Source organism: Dermacentor albipictus, chromosome 6, assembly GCF_038994185.2.
Source record: "Dermacentor albipictus isolate Rhodes 1998 colony chromosome 6, USDA_Dalb.pri_finalv2, whole genome shotgun sequence".
Classification (NCBI taxonomy): domain Eukaryota; kingdom Metazoa; phylum Arthropoda; class Arachnida; order Ixodida; family Ixodidae; genus Dermacentor; species Dermacentor albipictus.
The window spans coordinates 18,847,780-18,862,567 of record NC_091826.1 but is presented as its reverse complement, the minus strand read 5'-3'; the positions used below and the strand labels follow the sequence as shown (position 1 = coordinate 18,862,567).

Below are 14,788 nucleotides of genomic sequence, written 5' to 3'. Positions count from 1 at the left end.
CTAACACAAATCCAAGCTAGAGATATATGCCAGCGAAGCACCGGTCTACGTGTCGGCCAACACGGCAACTCCCTCGCTTTCGCCAACTTCCACTGGCAACAGGCGATTAGGCATACGTATAACGAGAGTGATCAGGGAAAATACCTGACGCTAAAGACTTCTGCACTATTACAAACCTGGATATTTGCGTGGAAAATCCAAGCAAGCGCTCTCCAAAACAAATCCTTCGCTGCGCAACGTCACCACGCCGGCTACCATGCACGACACTCTCGTTCTCAAAGGTCTTGCGGTTCACCGGCAACGCTATCTCATAATAACAATTAAGAACGTCGTAGTTGGCTATATTAAATATATCTTCAATATTATAAAGCGATATCCGTTAAAATTATTAGGTATTAATGCTGTTTAAGATATCACATGACCGAATAAGCGGACTGATAGATACATTCCTTTAGTTACCCAACCCACGGCAACACGCTACCTCAAACCTCTAAACCTGTTGTAGCAATATTTAAAACACGCCGTTTAAAGCGACATCTATTAACAAAAAATATAACTATTTTTGTCAAAATTGTAATTTATAATTACAGTTTTTTTGTTTATTTAAATACTGGTAAGTAGCAGGCCAGTCTTTAGTTTACGGTTTTTAGGTTTCATAAATGTAGCCGTGGGAGATGAGCCACTAATGTTTCACGAATCTTTGCTAGCGGCGCGACGCCCGAAGGAGGCGCGGCTGGCGGGGCAACAAAGCGAATGGCGGCATGTGAGAAAAAGCGTGAGTGACGGCCTTTGTTCGTTGAATGGTGACCGGCGGGCCCATGAAGGGTTTGTGTTGACGGAAGTGGCTGTGTGTGTGGTGTGCGCGCGCGCGGTGCTGTGTGCCTTGGGATTACGGATTAACGGCGCCATTCGGAAAGAAGACGTCGCTGGATGATACAGAATTCGAGTGAGTAGCGGGAAAGAAAAGTCTGTCCCGCCGACTGTTTCGCCGCCGCTGCTGAAGCCGTGTTGTGTTTCCTTCGCTTTACGCGATCGCGCGGCTTCGTGGCGAGGAAGTGTTGTAAACGGCGCCGGCGGCGAAAAGCCTTTGTGTGCCGGAATGCGCCGCCGGTAGGGCTAAAAGGCGCGCCGCTTAATTCCGATGCATCATCGGATTGAAGCGCAGCTAACAATGCGCTACGCGCGGTGCTTGGCTTGCCGTGTGCATACATTCGGTGCTGTATCATTGCCTTGGATTTGACACATACCTAGTGTCCATACGGATCGTTGCAAAACTTAGAGTGCCGATCGATGCTATAGTTCGTCCGCATTCTACGTTACCGAGATATTCTTTCGTGGGACGTAGTGCCGACGCCTCCAGCTTCTCTTTGTTGCACTAGCTGTTAGTGACAAGCCCGGCGTGGTCTCTCTCTCTCGCATTAGTTTAGCCGGCAGTTTTTGAGCGTAGACATACGCATATCACACCCCACTGCCGACAGAGCTTGATTTTTTTTTTGTTTTTCCGCATCAGATTTGTGGGCGTCGCTTTGGCCTGCGTCCTTTGTTCGTTCGCTTCGCCGCCTACTTGTTGCTTGCCGCGCGCGCGCGTCTTCTGTTCTCTCTGATCTCGTTTTATTGTGGCAATTTATTCATCGCGAAAGCCACGCCTTGGCTCGAAGAATGGCACGCGAGGTTGACGCGTCTTCCGGCACCGAGGTGGCGTGATCTCTCTGAATTGCTTCAAAGTGGTTCATTGTACGTACTTTCAAACGCCTGGTCAGGCAGCCGCTGTGCGATCTCTTGCAAGGCTTGCCGCACATTGCAGAACGCCGCTGCAGGGGTCATTGACACCAGGGAAGTAGCAGAAGTTGTGGTTCCTTAGCAAAGAGGAAAATACACGGTAGTAAGAGTTACCTTGTGTTTTTTCTTTCATTTTGTAACAAACACAGCTACTGCTGGTAATACTTTCCTGGTGTCATTGACCCCTCACTCAGTACTTTCGCTGGCTACCAGCGATTGCCGCTTTCATGTAGTTCTGCCCCGTGTATTATGCGTATATCGTGAACTAGGGTATGGCTCTTCTGTTTTGCATGGAACAAGTTTTCTTTCCCTAACGGGTGTGCTTTTTTATTATTATACATTTGCAATCTGAACATTTCATGCGTACGGGCCGTGTTTAGTGCGCGCAGCACACAGGGTGTCGAAGTCGTTGCTCGAAGTTCGGTGTCTATCGGACCGTAGCCTCCAATCCACGGTGGTGGTCGGACCCTTTCAATAAGCTCGGCCTTGTATCGCGTCGCTTCATTTACTGGCGAGAGGACGGGGTGCCACTGAAGTGTTGATGAGGATGCTTGTGATGGGCTTCCGTTGCGCGCAATTGGGTCACTCTGTCGCCTCGGTTTTGTGACTTTGTTGTTAGCGTCTCAAGCGGCAGGACGCGGCTTTCTCCTGCCCGATTATGCGTGTAGTTAAATGACGCAACAAACGCGATCGAAAACGTTTTATCCCGTCAAATTTAAACGAAAATTTGAGTTGAAGTGAAACCGCTTATAACCTTCTATGCGACAGTCAAGCCGTCCTTGTGTGTGTTGTCATTCAGTTAATTGCACTTTTTTGTTAAATGAAATTTCAAAGTACGTGTGTTTCAAACAAGAAAACAATAATGTTGCAGAGGAATGCCACCTGGCCCCAAGTGTCAACAAGTGTGTATGATCACGTGCGGAAGACAATAGGGACGTAACTCTTATGGAAAGGTTTCGTCTCCCTAATGTGTTAATAGGCGCTTGAGTTGTCTTTGTCTTTGTAGGAGTGATGCACAAACAGACGACAAGAAATCATGAAAAAAGGAATAAATGGTAAGGTAGATTGTCATGAAACGCTGAGAATGATACGTTGTGAACTTTTTGTTGACGTTATTTACTTGTGAATTAAATTCATTCACTTTATTAGTGCGTTTTTCCCGATGTTCCGTTGACATAATGCTTGCTATAATGGTTAATAGAAATCGCGGCTTTTACATTCAACGCAACCAGAGCAAGACAGGCTTGTAATAAAAGCCGTTGAAATGCGTTGGACGCTATGTTCGCGTCAGCATCCTGAAATCGGAATGTCTGTCGCGCAGTTTTGAAATTCAGCAACGCGCGCGGCTCCTGTTGGACAAAATAGGAACGATCCGCCAAGTGAGTGGCATGATGTGCGACAGAGGGCGTCGGCCGCATTTGCGCTGGTGCTGCCGCGTGTGTCATGCGGCAAAACCTAGTAAACTATCAGTATTGCCCCCGAGATCGGCACAGCCTCGACTTTTCTTGTCTCGAATCGCGTAGGTTGTGCCGCGCCTCCGCCCTTCGTGCGAAGATGGCGCTCGCTGTCCAATGGACAAAACGTGCTTCAGCGACAGGTACCAGATTTAAAACGTTGGTTAGATTGTGTAATTACAACAGCGGTGTATGTTATCCGCAAGGAATATATCTCAACACCTTCCGGCCCTGACAAGTGGCGTTTAGCTGGATTTCGTTGCTCTTTTATTTTCAGTATCTCCCTCTACGTGTTCGCATGGTAGCGTTGTATTAATTGCATTTCTTATTTTTCCCTTCCCACATTTTCTGTTTCTGTGCCATGTTATCTCGGCCTGCGCTTACTTTCGCATTTAACCATCGGAACAACTTCATGTTAATTTATTCAAATACCCACAAGCCACTCGACTTTGCATCACATGGGGCGATTAGCAGCGAGCATTTAGTGTAAGAACGTAGAAAATTAAATGTAAGCGTAAATGCCGGAGTAAATGAAGATCGTGCAATGAACACGCAGACACTCGAGCAACTAATGGAATAAACAGCTGCAGGGAACCTAGAACCGTGTTCGCACCATCGTGTTCATCGGCGAACGTTTCTTTGAAACTAGGAAGCTAGGTTTATCAGTCTGCACGCATTTTATCGTCAAATGTCTACACACGTGTCGTGTATATACAGCGTGTACCCCCGCGGCCTTAGAGTCGTGACGTCACTTTCCCGCGGTTTGGTGCGGTGATGGTTTTTTCGCGCGTAGATTTCGAGATGAGCCCCCTCCCCACCTTTTTTGTGGGGGGGGAGGGGGGGAGGGCGGGCGGCTGTCGCGCGTTCGTTTCCCACGGCGAAGCCATAATTACACGCCATGTTGCCTGGGCGGGGGTATGCGCGAGAGAGGACGTCTTCGCCACGTGTACGTAAATTGCTTGCCCCCGACGTGTTCTGAGGCGGTGAACCTGACTGCGTCGCCGCATGTTTGATCGGAGTTTGATGGCAAGCAGTTGGGACGAAGCTCGGGCGAATGAATGGGCGGTTTGCCTCCAGTGGTGAATCTTCAGATTGGTGGCGATATTGTCATCATCCGCTTTGAAGCGACATGGTGGCATGTAACACCAAGCTCGTCCTTATTGCCTTTCTGGTGGTATCCAAATATTTTTAAAGAAAATTTAATTGGGGAATTTTACTTGCCAAAACCACATTTTGATTACGAGACACGTCGCAGTGAGAGTATCCCGCCCCCGAATGGGGAGGACAACGAAGGTTCGGAGGGGCAAGTCGAAATGTTTTTCCCAATGCTGGAGCGTTTTCATCGAGCGGCCGTGGCCGAGGCGCTGCTCCCTTTTCGACCCATCTTCGCGTGAACCTCTGACAGCGCGTGAAAACTTCACACCTGGCGCACGCGATCGAACTCGTCCGCAGTGCTCGCGTCTTCTCGTTGCCGCAGTGTACGGCCGTTCTCGAAGCGAGGCGCCTTTGGCGCGTTTGTGTTTGCGCAGTTCTTTCACCTTCGTGCTGCAGAAAAGGAAGAAAGCAACAGTACTGCGGCGGGCGGGCAGGATGTTGTCCTCCGGGAAATTACCGGTTCTTGACCCCACCTTGCGTTGCCGCCTCGTCGTTCGTATCGTATGCGGGCGGTCGGACCTGTCATCTTGGGTGCAGCCGAGACTGGTTGGCGTGCTATCTCGGCGGTGGCAGGGGGGAGCGGCCTGTGGTGGGCGCTTTTAAAATTAGCCCGGAGCTTCGGGAGTGGTGCCTGGTTGTATAGTTGCTTTGACCTAAAAATTGCGCACGCTCGCAGTGAGTCGCACGTTTTTTTTTTGCTTTTGCGTTTTTTGTAGGGTCTCCGATGTAAAGCGAGAAGAAAAAAAGTGCGCCGAATTCTCTACCGTATCATTTTGGGCGAGGCGTCTGCGCCTCATTTTCACTTCCAACAGTGCTCCAGCTGTAACCAGGACCAAACCTTTAACTTAACTGACACTTAATATGAACGTTAAGTAGCATTGGTAAACGACATTCATCAATTGGCCCGTTGCATACCTGCCAATGCTCTCGAATTTGCCGGTTATTTTACGAATTCGGGCTAGTTATGCAGTTTTACGAATGTTGCTTCACCTTTCGCGAAAAATGTATTCTGTTTGCGAAATTTTAAAAAAATCTTGCGAGAAATATTTTTAAAAAAATAGTACAGAAGAAACTGCTGTGGTACCTGCATCGTTGTCTTGTGGCAGGGCAAGGCGGTGAACACTGGCTGCTCGTTTCGCCGAAGCTTATTCAAGCAACTTCTCGAAGCGCGCTAAATTTGCAAAAGTAAAGTCGCTGAAAAAGTCAGTGATCTAAAAGCAGTGTAGTCTCTGCTATGCCTACAGCTTGCAGTTCCCTATGTGCTTCGTCTAAACATAAAAATTGCATGCGCGGCCCACAAAATATGTGCGCTCAGCGCAGACAAAGGACGTTGCATGTTACTCCCCTCCTGTGGTCATGCCCGTGAGTGTCTTTACGATTTTTAAAAGCTCGCGGGTTGAAGCTGGCAAAACTGCACGACCTGAGTAAAAGTGGCGATGCCGCCGTGTAGTTCGCGTACCAACTCGTCGGGACGTCATTGATTTCTGACGCCATCTATGACGGGCCCCTGGTCAATCGCGTATCGATAAAGAAAGGCTACGCCACATTCTAAATGAAATTTTAAAAAAAATTTTAAAAAAATTTCGTAATCATACACTAACGTACGGTCCGGAGGTGCAATTCTAGATTTGGCCTTCGATTTCTTCAGTAGTAATCAATCTTGTCCCCATAAAGCGAAGCAAAAAAGAGGTTAGAAAAGAAAAAAATACTCCATTCTGAACCGATTTAAGATGTTGCTTTATGGCAGGCTTACTTCTGGTAACTGCTGCACGTTACGCATTTAGAAGGCGCCCGTTTATCATTTATTAAAGTACGCCCGCTAAATCTGTCGCGCGGGTTTATACAGCGCACTCGCGTTTTGTCCTTGCGCAAGGTTTCGCGCCGGGTTACGAAATTTCTAGCGCATATGTCAGCGTTCCGGCGTAGCGATGCTTCGTTTTCCTTACATTCCTCGGACGACGTTCGCTTCTGGCGTATTGCTATTTTGGGTTGGAGCTTTATACACATGCCTGCTTCGTTTCGAGGGGACCGGCTTTCGTGTTGATCGAAGCGACGTAAGGAACGGAATTCTTCGTCGAGATATGAACGCGCTCCGCACGGCCTAAATTTATCCCGCGTCGTCTGCTGCGCAGCGTCACTTCTGGCCGGCGGTTTCTCAATAATGCAAAGTCACGCGGAGATTACCAGGTGCGGCGCGCATTTTCGCGAGGCGTCTAGTTTCGCGAAACGCGGGGTTCTCCGCGTGGAAGTTGTATAGCTCGTGCGTTTTGTCAGCCGGGATAAATTATGCAGGAAGCGTCGTTGGCGAACAGTTTAGGCGCAAACGCGGGCGATTGAAGGTCGCTTCGAAAGAAATGTCTGCCTGCACAAATGCGATGTTTGGTAGTTTTGGGCTGCGTAAGACGAAACTGCGTCGTCGTGTAGTTCTGCGTGGAAGTTTCGACGCTAAGTATTATGATGAGGTATGCGATATGCATGCGTGCATGCAAGTACTTTATTGACAACACTTTGATGGTTTAAAGGAATTGAACGACTGCAATTCGTTTACTTGGATTTGGGCGCACGTTAGAGTACCCCAGGCGGTCAACAAAATTCAAAAGAAAAATCATTAGCACTATTCAGTAAGAAGCGTACTTATAGTGAAGTGTTACAACGCTGCGTAGCGATAAATATAAATTAGAAGCGCATGTTAACGTCGTGAAAACTGGTAGGAAACACGACTTGGGAACCCTGAAAACTGGCTGCCGGTTGGTGCTGGCTGCCAGTTTGGCGCGTTAGTTTCGCCGAGCGCCGATAGATGGCGCCAGGGTGTCCGCGCGCAACGCGCGCGGGCTCTGAACAGCGCCGGCGTGTCCTTTCGTTTGTGGCTGTTTTGCGCACTCATGATTCCGGGCGACGGCGTCGATCTGCCTCCTCAGTAGAGCCTCAGAACTGAGCCTTAATGATGATGATGAGCTATGCTACTGCTGCTGCTGCTGCAGCAGCAGCTTCGTGCTGGCGCTGTGTGTTGTTTCGTATCAAGTTTATTTCGTATGGGTTGTGTGCTTCGTCTTCGTTTCTTGCTTCATTTTTTTTCCTTGTTTTTTTCGCCTCAGCTCGCGTCGTTTTGTACATTCTGCTTTTCGCACGTGCCAGACGCCACTGAAGAGCCGCGTGAGAAAAAACACACACACATGCGCTCGATGCTGTTGAACCCCGTTGCCCGAATAAGCTCGCTCGCAGGCACGCCTTGGCGCGCAGTAAGAGGTGTTTCTTTTCTTTCTTTTTTTTTTTAAATCCCCCCGACGCGCCCGAAAGTGTGTATATACGCTTGGTGAGGCGGCATGCCGTTGACGTTCAAAAACAAACTACTGCAGCGCAAGTGTGTGAAGTATTGGAAGATCTTTCGTAAGCGAGAACCGTTTGTTTAGTCACCGGTGCTTCCTTGCGATTAGCGCCGTAACTTTTCTTTGCAGCCTCGGCTGTTAAGAGGAAGCTAAAGGAGACCGATAAGTGAAGCTAGATACTCATCTGGGACACTGAAAACTTGTCTTATCGTGCGCGAAAAAAAAAAAAAAAGCAGTTGACGTGGCAGTCACATTCCCGCACCACCCGACCACTTGACATCATGACTTTGGACAGCATTTCGTCGGGACTAGTTAGTACTTTATTGATAAACGAGAGCTACGTTCCGTGCGGATTGCCGGAAACGTGAACATGAGCTGTCGCTATTGAAGCAGCGAAAACACGTAGCAGTTATTGCAGTTGACCATCGCTTTTTTTTTTTTCTTAGACGCTGGTGTAAAGCGCTGTGAACGACGTAATTAATCGTGGAAGTGTCACGGGATGTAGCTGCAATTGTTGCAACCGCTGCCCGCGTAGTTACCGCGAAGTTCATAGTAAATCGAACCCTCATATCATTTCTCGCACAGAAGACGCTTAATTTTTGTTCCCCCCATAGTTTCTGTGCTCTCATTGTCGGTTGCCTCCTCATAGTTGTTACGAAATAGAGAATTCAGATTCGAGGACGCAAATGAATTTAATACCCATGAACCCGACGTCTGCTTGGTTGTTGCGAGACCCAAGTCGGGGCTTGGTACGCAGCAAAACGTATGCCCGCCCTTCTTTTCATCGGTTAGTCCTGGCATGGCGATCGTGGCAGGGGTTCGCGTAGAGGGTTGCGTTGTGAGGCGGGTCGGCCAGGTTTTGAGTTTGCACTTCGCTGAAGCGACCTCATGGGTGCATGAAGGGGAACACCGCGAAAACTTCAAATTTTCAGAATAATTCTTGCAAAGCCTTCGTGCTAGTGATTCCTCGCCAAAAGTGCTTGGTGTACTTTACAATGTAGTCTGCGGTCGAGAGCTTCCGGCTGGAAAAGCGGCATTGCAGGGCAGCCGACTGTCATTTTGCTCGTACGCCTGTGCGCTTAGCGGACACTTAGACAAGCCAAGAAGGTAAAATAGTGACTATGGATGCAATGGCAACAGCAGCATGCTTTATATCTACGGCCTGAGTGCTTACTTCAAATAATCGCGGATGAAAAGACTGCTGATTTGAGGAATGCACCCATTCTAGTTAACGCTGCTTTCTTCTAGACAACAACATATAGCCTGGATATGTGATATCCTGGGTGCCCTCTGTACGGGAGCTGTGAATGTATTCCGTGGATGAGTTTTCTGGGACGTGCCAAGCTTTCCATGACTGCCAGTATAGAGATGTGGGAGAGATCCCCCGTGAAAAATGTTGCTTGCAACAGCCTTCATCCTCCCTGATAACTTTGTTCGGAAGTAACATGATCTCGTTAATGCGTAATAATAATTTTTATGGCGTAGAAAAGCGCTTGCGTCCATGTGCTGCCACACCCTAAGCACACAGTGGTTGGCCAGGTAGACCTAACTTAGAGAACACTTCTAGATCTAGTATTTTCTTTCAAGGACTTGCCCACTAGGCATGTACAAAAAATTAACCAAATGCACCAAATGAATGCATACAGTCCTGTTTAGCGCAGGTACTGCCAACGGGGATTTTAAATTTGAACACTGCTTGGCGCCAGTGAATTAACGCACTTAGCTGTGGGTTAACGGACAACAAATCGAGAATCATGGACAAAATTACTGAGTGTCACGATTGAGCGCAACGCGGCCAGGAACAACGTGCTGTCCGGAAACGTGGCGAACGCGAAATGTTCGTCGGTGCCGCTAGTGTCGTCGTTCGCCGACAGATGGCGCCACCGCCCCGCCCGCTCGCCAGTCGCTTTACTCTCGAGCGCATGGCGGTTGTTCTGCGGCTCTCGCCTGGCGATCGAAGGGCAGGCACCAACGGAGCGGCCAAGGCAAAGCCAAGCCGAAGGAGGAGGGAGCGCTGGCGGAAGGGTGTGGGCGAGGTCGTCGGAGGCGAGCGAGGACAGGGTGGGGGAGGTCTTGATCTTGACCTGCAGTGACCTCGCGAGGCCATTGTTTCGCCGAAGAAGAAGAAGAGGAGGAAGCTCTGTGCGCGCCTCTGTTCTCTTCTCCGCTCGTAGCCGTCACGAGGCGGGCGCTCGACGACAAGCACGTGTGCGCCGTCCGATTCGCGCCGAGCGCCATGGCTGTAAAATCCGCGCCGGAGTGCAGCCGTAGCGTTGCCTGGGGAAAAGGAAAAAAGAATCATTAGAGGATAACCCTAACAGCACGACACGTGTAACCGTAGCAACATCAACCACAAAAAGGGCCTGCGCTCGACTACGAATCGCTATTTTATTCCTGAAAGACCACTTTTTATATATAAGTGCCATCTCTTCACATTTCAGTCCTCAGTTTGTTTATTCAAGTACACTCGGTTGTGTACATTAGCATTGCACTTGTGCGGGAGCAGTTCCCAGAGCGTAGAGCTGGGACCTGCTCCCTTTTTCTCTGCTGGGAACCGAGCAGAGAAAAATGCAAACTGGGAGTGGATAATCATTGGAATTGTATGTACTGGTACAGTAATAACAGACTGCAAACTTAAATAAACGTTGCGGAAGCGATAAGGCAACTTGTAAAAATACTTATAAAGGTCTGTTTATCATAAGGAGTTGCTGGAAAAAGATTAACGTTCTTGTACGGATGAGCCCACGTGACGCAGAAGCATGTTACGTATATCTCGCGCTAGCGTGTGCGCGAGGGTGGTAAGAGTGATGGTTATGCGTGAATTTGCCTAATGTTCGCGCTTGTGGCGTCAAACACTTTTTACAACTTTACAATTTTCAACGCGATAGTGCGTTGTGCATGCAACAATCTGCAATGCTTAAGCATGTGCGCAGATACCTATTGCCTTGCTGTACTGGGGAAAACTGGGATTGCTTGAGAGTTAACAAAGATAAAAGTGTAATAAAGCACGAAGATTAGACAAATCCATGTGCTATCCATCATTCCCGCTGTGGCTAAACGACCGCAGTGCCAGAGTTTCCTGTAACGATTTTCGTATGAAACTCTATTGTCGCCAACGTTGCCTCCGAGATCGGTTGCCTCGGTCGCAAGAAGCAATCACTCAATCAACCAATCAAAAATGACTGTACTTAAACAATTCAAGGAAGGCCTACAAAAATGGTTGGACCAATAGCCTATGTTAATACATGGTCCATTACTGGGCAAAAATTGTATCGGTCAACCACGTACATATAAGAGCATTGTTTACATGAACAAGCATTAATTTTCAAAGGAAGAGTCGTCACGTTTGACTAGACAGGAAGAAGAGTTACATGCAAGCTCAAAGTTTCTCGTTACTTCCACAGGCACAGTGTTTCGAGTTATAGAGCCAAATAACTCTACTGATCGTTCACCGTAGGCATTGCTGCGATGACGAACGTTTAAAACGAAGTGTTAGTTGCTTGCCTGGTGTTTTCACGCGTGGGGAGTTAAAGCAACCGGTATGCAGTGTTCGCGTCCCTCCATGTGCGGTCGATCGTTGATTTCGTTTCCCCACTGCACTTTCTCATTCGAGACGACGATTCGATCGTCAAGCGCTGATCTTTCCGTGCTTGCCTTCTTCGCGGCTGCTGTTCGCAGTCGACGCCGGCCACGTGGTGCGGCGGTCTCCGCAGTGCCGATATTGATTGCTCGGGGGAGATCGCTTCGCGGTTCTCGAACGAACCTTCTTGTTTCTCGAATTCGTACTCCTGCGCTCGCGCGGTTTTCCTTGTAAGGGGTGTCGCAGACTTCGCCACGTTAGCTTGCAGTCGAAGTAAGCTCGTCAAATTAAGAAGGGAAGGAAAAAAAAAGGAAATAAAATGCGGTGCATACAACGCACCTTGTTTTGGAATATACATACTACAGTGAAGCTTTGCTTGAATGCGTAGGGAGTAAGAAGAAAGCGTAGATCTAAAAAAGAAAAAGGAGCAGCGGATACCCGTCACCTTACTCAGGCGAGCCCTGACACGTCAAGTGTATTGGCATTCGAGCTGTTCCGACGTTTTGGTCCCTCCCACCCCTCCCCTGTCGGACCGTCAGAATAAATTCTATTTTTCAACGTGGACTTATTCAAGTACCGTCGCCAAGAGCGCTGACACACTCACACACACTCAGGGCCTTAGGGCCAGAGCTCTGCTATTTGCCTCTCGTCGAAAAGAGGAGTGGCGTTCAGGGCAGGCTGGTCAGGCATCCACATTGCGACGGGGCCCTTGCATCAGGCGCTGCTGGCGCAATTGGTTTATGAAACCGCCTGCGCCCTCCACGTGCGGCCAGTGTAGCGTTTCTCCACGGCCCTGTTGCCGTGGTGGTGGCGGTGGCCGTTCCTTCTTCCGTACTACTCCTTCCTCCGCCACTTCCACGCCGATCGATTCCGCAGGCAGCCCTGGAAATTGGCCGGCACGTGTGCTTCTGTGTGTGGCTGTTGCCGTGTTCTCTCTCTCTCCCTCTCTCGGTGCTGGCCAGCCGTACGCACATTCCGTCTCGTCAATCACGTGCAATGCGGAGCAGGCTATGAAAGTTGTAGACCTTCTGCCGCAATAGCCAACGCTTGGTGCGTACGAAGGTTGGGAAACATATGGCACTAAAGACGGTATCGAAATGTCATAGCCGGCGTCACCGACATTGTGGTGACGTCATGACGCAGAACGACATTTACGGCTGTTGTGTAGCGATAAAGGTTACACGTACTGTGATGTCTCGCAACAAAACTCTTTACATAATGAACGAACAGTGCTGCACGCGTTTCCTTCTGTGTTTTTCTTTCTTTTTTGGCTGTGTTCGCGCGTGGCTGCCGCAGCGTTCGCGGGAACGAGCGAGCCATTGCAAATATCGTGACGTCATGGCGCGTCCGCCCCTTGGGCAACGGTACCGAGAGTGGTATTCTGGACATCGCCGAATTCCGCCGTATTGTCGAATTCCGTGTCGGTGGCATTTGGAGCCAGTGAGAGACGCCGTGGCAACCGTGTGGGCCAATCGGAGCTGCCGGGATGGCGGCGCCTTAAAGCACCCTTAAAGCACCCCGAAACTTGTTCGTGTACCGACAAAGTACTTCAGTGGGCCATCTCGGGCTCTCTGGGATATTCCAGTATCTTTTCTGCAGTTTGGACCGGGGGTTTCGAAGTTCACTTGACGGTGAGAAAAGATGGCAAGTCGGAAATGTCGTGTCGCTACTCGTTTAAACTGGCATCGCGCTTTGGGCGATCAGATGGCGTACGATGGAGGAACCCACCTTCTGGTAACTCTCTCTCTCTCTCTCTCTCTCGCTGGTGGGGCTGGCACGACTTGTGTAGCTCTGGCTGTGCACTGCATGGAGTGGGCGATGTGTGTACCGTCGTACTGCTGGGCGCTTTCCGATAAAGAACCGTCTGTGGGGGGGGGGGGGGGGGGAATGGGGGGGGGAGGTGGAGAATAGGCGACGCGACCTTGGCGTGATGTCGCCGACTGGCTGGAGTGGGCGGCCGGGTACGAGTAGTTTATATAGCCCAGCGCGGCGGTGTTATCGCGCCACGTCGTCGCGTGCGGAAGTACGACTCGATGGGGGCCGCTTTTCCGTGTCGCCATCTTTCTTTTTTTTTTTACCTACGTGATCGTAGTTTCCTTCAAAAAAACAAAAAAAATTTACCAGAGGCAACTCTGGCGCTGCGGCGATCGTTGAACCATTTCGGATCGATGCAGCGCGTCAACAAAAATTTTTTTATCTATTTCAAAAGATGGAAAATAGAGGCAGTATATGTACAGACAGTGTCCTAGAATTCAATGTTACTCCGGGAAACGGAACAAAAATTAGGAAGAACTAATATTATAAGCAGCGTGATAGATATTACGGAAGGTAACTGAACAACGAATTGAAGTTTTCTAAAATCGAGTTTTGAAAGATTACCTCGCTAGTCGCATTTGATGCTGGTCTTTAGTGCCCCTTTAAGAGATTTCAAAGAGCGCTCACGCAGTTGGTCGAGTTCTTACGGCATTTACGTATCGGCGTCTGAATGCAACCGAACACGTTTCACGTTAGAAGGAAAGAACAGACGACCAACTCCACTTGCAAGTCCTCCGTTTCTTCGTAAACGGGAAATGCTCGGTATTTTTCTTTATTCTTTCGTTCCTTGCTTTGGGGAGGCGGGGGGGGGGATGCATGTTTTTCATGGGCCACGTGAGCCGGGCAGGGCAGCAGGCACGCAACAGCTCGTTCCGCTCGACTGAATCCAGGTGCGGCCGCAGACGAAAGCCGAGCCAACAAGCGCCTCTCTCTCTCTCTACCTTGCCTGGCGGAGAAAGAAACTTGAAAAAGAGGAGCTCCGCGCCGGGCCTCGGCATGCATTCGAATCATGCACCAGTGTAGTTCACAGCGTGCTTTGGACTTGGAAGATTTACTTTCGTAGGCGTTCGAATTGGCCACGAGTGGAACGGTTTGGACGAGTTGCTACTCTTCGACTTCATACGCGTGGCGCACGATAACGAGGACAAGATAAGAAAAGCAAAAGAAGCCGTCATACGTAGCGCTACGTGTGCTCCCGTCGTTGTATGAAGTTCGAACAGCACGGACGCTTTCAAATAGCGCATTGTGGGGTAATGCAAAGAGATAAGCCAGAACCACATGGAACGGCCACCTTTCAGAAGTGCTTGGGAGGTTGAGATAAAGAAAGGAGACGTTTAGAGTATTGGTGGAACAGCGAAACACAGGCAAGACATGTAGCCGGTGTTACAGGCGTGGGTCGTTAGTTGTACAATATGGAGATATAGCTTTCATTGGAGAAGACATTGGCATAACGAAAACGCTGTACTGCTATAGATGTAGTTAATCTTGATTAGCTGAAGCAGGCTAGACGACTAATTGATGTCATTAGAAATCGCCATCATCATCGGTAGTGTTCCTGTGTAGTTACTCCACTTCGCGATAAAGCTCCTTGATCTGTACTTCGCGGTGTTTTTCGAGACGTCGCGAATGTAACTGCGTTTGTGTCGCAGATTCGGAGTTCGACAATAAGCCAGAGGCAC

The 14,788-nt window shown here is 49.3% G+C and overlaps 1 protein-coding gene across 1 annotated transcript in view; it reads left to right on the top strand.

Annotated features, from left to right (window-relative positions):
* Positions 1 to 734: 734 nt before the first annotated feature.
* The window catches only part of LOC135896315 (phospholipid phosphatase homolog 1.2 homolog), a 63,692-nt gene continuing 49,638 nt past the window's right edge, over positions 735 to 14,788 (top strand). The window contains exon 1 of the mRNA XM_065424679.1: positions 735 to 946. The gene's annotated coding sequence lies outside the window, so the exon portion shown is untranslated. The remainder of the gene's footprint in view (positions 947 to 14,788) is intronic.